This window comes from Sceloporus occidentalis, unplaced genomic scaffold, assembly GCF_023333645.1.
Source record: "Sceloporus occidentalis isolate IW3139 unplaced genomic scaffold, rSceOcc1.0.p SCAF_155, whole genome shotgun sequence".
Classification (NCBI taxonomy): Eukaryota; Metazoa; Chordata; class Lepidosauria; order Squamata; family Phrynosomatidae; genus Sceloporus; species Sceloporus occidentalis.
This window is the reverse complement of record NW_028317135.1, coordinates 1,829,328-1,836,904: the sequence shown is the minus strand read 5'-3', so window position 1 is coordinate 1,836,904 and position 7,577 is coordinate 1,829,328.

The window sequence follows — 7,577 nt, the reverse complement described above, 5'->3', positions numbered from 1 at the left end:
CATCTAGGAAATCTACACCCAGATTTCCCCGAAACACGTGCGTCAGTGAGCAGTAAAGGGTTAACATGTGACCTTAACAGGAATGATGGTTGTTTTACTCTTCCAAGGGGAGCTATTCATCCCTCTGAATGCTGGCCTAACTTCCCCATTGTTGCTCTGTTTATTGGAGGCTATTGATGTTGTTAGTTTACATTGAGCTCCCAAACAGTGGGGTAAATAGCAAGAAAGCCCTTGAAATATTAACACTTTCAGTCCCAAAAGTAGGTGCATGATACTGAAAAGCTATAGCAACGTATAACAGAAGAATGAGAACGTATCAGACGGGAAGGCTTCAGAATGCGTCGTTATCTGTGCATTTGGGTCAAATTGAGAGTTATTTAAAAAAAAAATTAAAAAAAAAGAGATTCTGGGGCAAAGTTTGAAATGGCATCTTAGTGACCAATGGAATGGTCCAATCAGCATGGTAAAAAAAAAAGACCACTTTTCAAACATTTTATCCATGATTCCAAGTAAACCTAAAACATATAGATCAAAATCAGACAATTAATACGAAAGAAGAGACCGCTGAGGTTTCCGAAGGCCTATGCAACTAATATTACACCTTTTCCTAGATCCCACCAAAGAGTCCAAGGTCCCCCCTGTCCATTCACATGTACAGTAAACCCAGTGGTGGGGGGCAAAAACAAACAGATAAACAATTTGGCCCCATCTGAAGGTATCTCAGCCTGGAATCCCAAATCCCTCATGTTTACCCAAACATTTGTTGGTTTTCCTTTGACAAGTGCCGCTTCTACCCCCTTTGACCTTTTCTTCTTCCATCTTATCAATTAATGAGATAATAGCTTGTGTGTGCCTCTAGCTATTCTCAATTAGGATTAATGACTCACAAATTAAGCTCATTTGCATTGGATCTGTATGGCAGCTCCAGGACAACAGGGAGTCCAGTTTTGGTGATTATAGGATTTCCACCATGGCCTCATCTTGCCTAATCCCGTGGGGGAACTCAATTAAAATCACATACATTACTTTTATTTTAGGCTTTTGCCAATCACAAGCTGGGATCTGTATACAAAGCCACCCGAAATGTTTCAGAAACCCTGAAAGGAGGGCATTTAAATGTATTATCCCATTAGCGAGGGTAACCTTAATTACATTTTAAGTGGTTTCTTCCACTCTGTGGGTAGCTGGGCTGTCACTGTGATTTATTTTCTCTGACCCTTAAGGGCATTGATACTTAACCGCCCAAATTTTATATTTCCTATCAATTTTCAATTAGGGACCCCCTAAAAAAGCTACATTGTTGGGAGACACCCTTTATGGGAAACGTTTTGGGATAAGCCTTCCCTGATTTATAATATGGCAAAATCTGACATTAAAGGATTTTATTTCTGGTCGTAATGTTTTTCTGAAGGAGATTCATTCCACGTGAGTCTGGCGCTGCCCTATGGGATATGGCTGGCAGTAAACTGTGTCTATGTACATGTACTCGAGTCTGTTCTCGCCCAACATGGGACCCCTACCCACGATTCCACAAGCGTTTCTCAGAACGCTCGGCGTTGACAGCGACCAGGAACGAATTGTTCAGGGTTTGAGAGATCGCAGAGAGGAGCACAGATAACAGCCGCGAGATGCTCTCAGCCACAATACTCAGGGGGTGTCTAGCATTTCCATGCTATATAATGAAGCTCTCTCTCCCGGTAATGCCAGGGGCGACACCGCTGTCTGTATAATCACAGGGCGAATTGTTCTGCTCTAAAGTTCATGGAACAATCGGATGAAAACAGCAAATAGAAGAGTTTCAGGTTCCATTTAATTCTGGAAATTCTGCATAAACTAACACTTCGTGTGAAGCGTCAGTATTGTCCTCTTGGAAATCAACTAGGACATTGTAACCTTTAAAAGGGTGCTCTTTATTGATGGTTTGCGTGTTCATTCGCTATGAATGTAATCAGAGAATCAGGAATCCTGGGAGCATCCATTCTCCAAATCTAGCATACTATAGTACACTCTCTAACGGACGTGGGGGGCTATGGAGGCGTCTGGGTCCGGGACCCTAACTTTATACTGTCGCTCGGAGGGAGCAGTGTAGTGCAAGGTGCCACGGGGACGTTCAACACATAGAGACATGGAGTCATAAAAGAGGTTCATGGTAAATGCCCAGGACAGCGTTCTTTACCCCGGGCCTCGAGGTGCATAAAATGTGGCCTGTGTGTGAACAAGGTAGAGTTTTTGGGCAATATATTAAGCCCTAGAGTAGACAAGGATAACTGGCAGGGCTTTAAAACGATCAGGAATTAATCAACAGGGTAGAACACGTTAAAACCAGCACAATAATATATACTTATGACAATATGAACATAGGAGAATCACACCTTTTCCCTCGTTTGCATGTACGCGCATGTTTTGGCTAAATACTATTAAATGAAAGCAGATACCTGCTCCCAAGTGTGAAAGTGGTGCCCCCTAGTGGGCAGCCATGGTTTCTGGGATAAGATCTATTCTATTTCATGATAACCGACTGGTCACAATGTATCAACTGGTCAGAACTTGACAACGAGGACCGACTGCTAAATAAAGGCGCAACTTCTACAATTTTAAATACAAAATTTCATGAGACCAGATGATGAGATTGCCCCACATTCCCAGTAAGCCAGTAAGTGTAGCATTTGTCCATTTGGGTATAATGATACAGCCCTGTACTATATACTGCCCCACATATCAGTGAGCTGGCATCTGGGTCTGACAAGCTCACAGATCAATTCCCTCATTGTTTTTCCAGGAATCAGATCTTCTGACCCCATTTTCAGGGTCACACGAGACAGGAGGGCTGTCATTCCCAATGATGAGGAAATACTTTACATTCCACAGTGAAAGGTGCTCCGGGTCATTAAAAAGAGAGGCTACTGTATGTGTGGGGAGTAACAAGACCTAAGAACCCTTACACTCAAGTTTCTGGAGAATTCTACAAAGTATCAAATTAAAACAAGGGGTCATTCATAACTCTGATACAACGGAAGCATCCAAGTTCCAAGCACTCAGAATCCAGGTGATTCCAGTATAAAACTTAAACCTGATCACAGAAGATGATGGCTACGGTGGGTCTCAATGACTATTACCTCTATTCTCTATTACCTCTTATGGTTATGTGCTTTGCCTGCTAGGCCATGGCACACAGATTATTGGAGGCAAGAAGCAATTGTAATCGTAAAAGAAGCCATATGCCTTTTTTATTCAGATCAAAGTGAAAAGGCATAAGTACTCCTGTCTGAAAGGACAAGGCCACTTACGTGAGAGACAATTAAACCCTCCATTCAAAGAAAGGTTTAATCTGCTCCCACAGTCATTCTACAAACATGTTTATTTTCCATGAGTTGTATTAGGGTGATAAAAGCACATTGACAAACGTATCATAATTAACCCGACCGGGGTGAGGAACCAGATTAGGAGAATTCCGATCATGGCTCGGAGTCTGGAACGTGTGTTTGTTGACAGATCTCCAAAGCGGATAATTTGAGGAAGAGGCCACCTGGTAATTTGCACTCTGAACCTTAATTCCCAGGATCACTTCAAGAAGCTGCTTCCTATCCTTAAAACAACATGAAAGAAACTGGGAGGGTCATTTGATGGCCAGGAATGATGGCATCCATGGTGCCAAGACATTTCCTAAACCCAACTATAAATTGAAGTTCTAAAGTTGGGCCGATCGCTCAATGCACAATATACGGTGATGAAAAAGGCTATCATGTGAATGTTATGTTTATTAATAAAAGGGCCTGGCCTTTCAAAAATAACGTCTCTTCCTGGATTCCACAAATGCTTGATGACTACGATAAGACAAACAAGGTAAACGCAGAACCGAAAATGGTGCTTAAAGAACCTGGATGTCACTTACTGTGCATTTTCATCCCAAACATGAGATATTGGCTGTTTCCACGCATGGCTGCATCATAGTATGACGTGTCAATGACGAGTCAAGCCAATGACGGTATGATGATGATGATGATGCAATTCAAGAAATGTCGGGTTCCTATTTTGAAAAAAGTAGACATATAAGACAATTAGTGACATCAGAAGCGTCCACCAAATTGAACATAGGGTACGGATTCTTAATTATGGCTTTTGTTCCTGATGTTTGTTTGTCCCCCCAGAACCAACTTGTTTTTGCTTTATAAGTCAATAAAAGTATTTGCCGTAGTCAATGAATGTGACCAGAATGAGAATAAGAAACTAAACCCTATCTGTCTGGGCAAGATTTCATAGTTTGGTTACACTGACCTCTGGTGGCTGTAGGGTATATGACACGATGTAATTTGAAGGAAATCATCTCGATATCTCAACTTGTTTCTCAAATTGATATTGTTCTGCTGGTCTTCAAAAGGATGTTGAGGTTCTGGAAAACAATATATAAAGCAATTTAACATTCAAACTATCCATACACAATTGCTTAGAATTACTGACAATAAAATATTATTCACTTCTTTAAAGGGTTGTCACCTAAACAATATTCACAATGTAAATACCATGAGAATATATCAAATATAATATAAATTTATAAAAATTAGGAAAAATTTTACTTATTGAACTTGACAATCATTTATGACTCCGTAAATCAATAATAATTTTATATGATGTCATCCATTGATGTTGCAAATGTGGGACAGTGCAGATACATTTTCTTCCAATCACCCTCACAAAATGTATAGATCAGGGCTTCTGTTTCCCATTTTTACTATGAGCAGCGTTCAGGTAGGTTCATCTTAACTATACTTGAGGTCAATAACAGATGTTTTACATAATACTAGCTTCACAAGGGACATGGAGTCTTCCTCTGAGATATGAATAAAGTAGGTTTGGTGGGGTCTGAAATGGCCCCGGAGGGTCACTATCTAAACTCCGGCCAACGGGATTTGTAGCTCTCAGGTGGACTTAAAAGTAAGTTGAGGTACATCCTTGGTCACCTCTGGAGGTAGAACAGAACTATAACTTCATTCTTCCGCCCCCCGTGGATCTACCCTCTGCCTGATCTCAGGGAGTCCAATATTTTGTTGCCCTCAAGAGCCAGATTGCTTGTCTCGGGCCCCATCCCATATACCAGCAAAGGCCTAGACAATTTGGCGCTGTATTCAAGAGCTTATTTAGGGACTGGTCATCACCTAGTTCCCTCCTTGGAGAAGTATTACTCGAACTTCTCCCTAGTTTCCAGTGGAAAGGGTCCTGTCTGGTTCTCCACTTAAAATCAGTGGATTCTCACCCGGTCTTTCAGGGTGTAATCTGTACAGTCCGTGATCCATACCGCTAGAGGTCTTCTGGTCATTGAAGAACCAGAAAGAAGGTTACCTTCACATTTTCATTCACCCTTACCCATAAAGTACTTAGTATGGCAGGCATTACAAATTTCAGGCTATCACAGCTCACTGAATCTTCACAATGATCTTGGCTTCATTGGGGTCACCTACATGGACAATCTCCTAATCAAGGCTCCATCTCAGAATTAGTGTCTAAATTATAGTCCTAGGACCCTGACAATCCCTCGGCATCGCTTGTTAATCAATTGGGAGCTGGAATTAATCTATCGAGCTGGAATTTCTGTGAATGGCTCGTAGAATGTCTGGCCTTCCTGTCGCTTCACGTAGTCGTACTATCAGTTCCAGAGGAAGACTTCCTATGGCTGCCAAGTAATATTGTCCTCACGCTCAAGTTGATTCTCTTTGCTAGGTTTCATATCCTACCGCTTCAGATTCAGTTTTTGGGGCATTGGAAAGAAAATCAGGACTTGTCTCTTTGAACTACCCATTGGATGGTAGTGATGCTAGATGCCTCAAAGCAGGAGTATGGAGCCCATATGAGAAACTACACTAGACATTCTGGAATTGTCTGAACTGGTCATCCTTAGTTAAGGGATTTCCAAGGAGGATACAATAAGATATCCTAAATAAAGTAGCATAGATCTTCCCAGACTTTTCACCTCTTCAGAAGCTTCATTTTGTCCTTCAAGACATTGCAGACCAACCCTTTCAACCGTGAACTTGTGATTTCAAATGTCTGACAGCTTTCTCTCTGGCTGTCACCTCTATTAAGCAAATAGCAGAACGATGGGAATTACATCATGCCGGGCAAAGACATTTTCAGAGATTAACGTTACTTTATGACATTAGTAACACTACCCAGTTCTGCAAGGCAGGCACTGTCTCTTCTTCTGGACCAGGAGAGGACCATCCCTCGGTATCTACAATCCATTAAACAATTCCCACTAAAGTGCGGGCTCACGTTAACGAATCAACCGTAATGCCATGGGTAATGTGCTGAAACTTACCTTTACAATTTAATAAACTGCTGGACAGTGAAAAGAATGCATTACCAGACTCCGGATATTCCAGCATTCTGTTGAGTGGGCCACGAATCCAACAGATTTACAAGACAATACACAACGCACTGTTGGAATATTTATTCAATTGTAGTCCGATTGCAGGCGTCCTGAAACGTTTTTCATGGCTTTTGATGGTTGAGCTGAGAGAATTGGCTTGGAAGGACATATGATCAGTAACAGTCCATCCAGAAGAACTTCATTCGTCTCTTAGCTTCATTTACCTCATCAGAATGCTGTGCTCTGTACCATAACTATTAGTCTGTGACTATTAGTCAGCTACCATGGAGGTTTATCAATCATTTGGGTGGACTAGTTACTTCTGTCTCCTATTAAGTGGTTATTTATTTATTTTGAGGTCTAGGAATAGAGTCAGAGACTATCACAAACTCCTTATTTTTCTTTCTGGCTACGCTTACTCTATTTTTAACATTCGTCCAGCATTCACAATACCCTATTTTGAGGGCAAGTGTAAAAAAAACAAAGGCTTTTCGTCAAAGGAGAGAGAGCGACAGAGCTCGAGAAGAGAAAAAAAAGGAACCATATTTAATAAAGAACTCTTTATTCACTTTGATAAAGAAAGCCTATTGTCAGCCACTGGGGCTTCAGGGTCCACTGGTAGGGTCAGCACCATTGAGAAAAGAGCTCCTGAAGAAGTTGCCCAGATTAAAGTCGCAGAGAACCCCGTTATGCCGATATCCAGGAGTCTCTTACGACAGAGGAATAGAATCCTGGTTACAAAACACAGAGCAGTACAGACAAAACGAGGTTTTTAGTGCAATAACGCTTATTGTCTCCATAAATTATCTGGATTTATTTGGTCAGTAGGAGAAATTACGTGGTTTTGGATACTTAAGCAGCCAGGTAAATAGCTTGTAACCATCCACGTGAGGCTCGCATCCTAACTAAAGTGAAAAGCTGGGTAATTTTTTAAAGAAATTATAAAAATCTGTAAGGATTGAACACTTAAGGTCCTTCTTCCATGAAACACAGCACCCATGATGGTCTTGCCACTCGAAAAGATTAGCAATTTTACATCTAAAACACTCTGAGGAGGCAGCGCCATTTGAGCATTCATGTCTCCAATGGATGTCATGATAGCGGGACCACTCGACGAACCAAAATGGTGTACTAGCTCTGCTATACATTGCTTGATGAGGACCACCAAAGTGTCGCTGGAGAGGCCACAGTCTCCATTTTCTGAAGCTTCCAC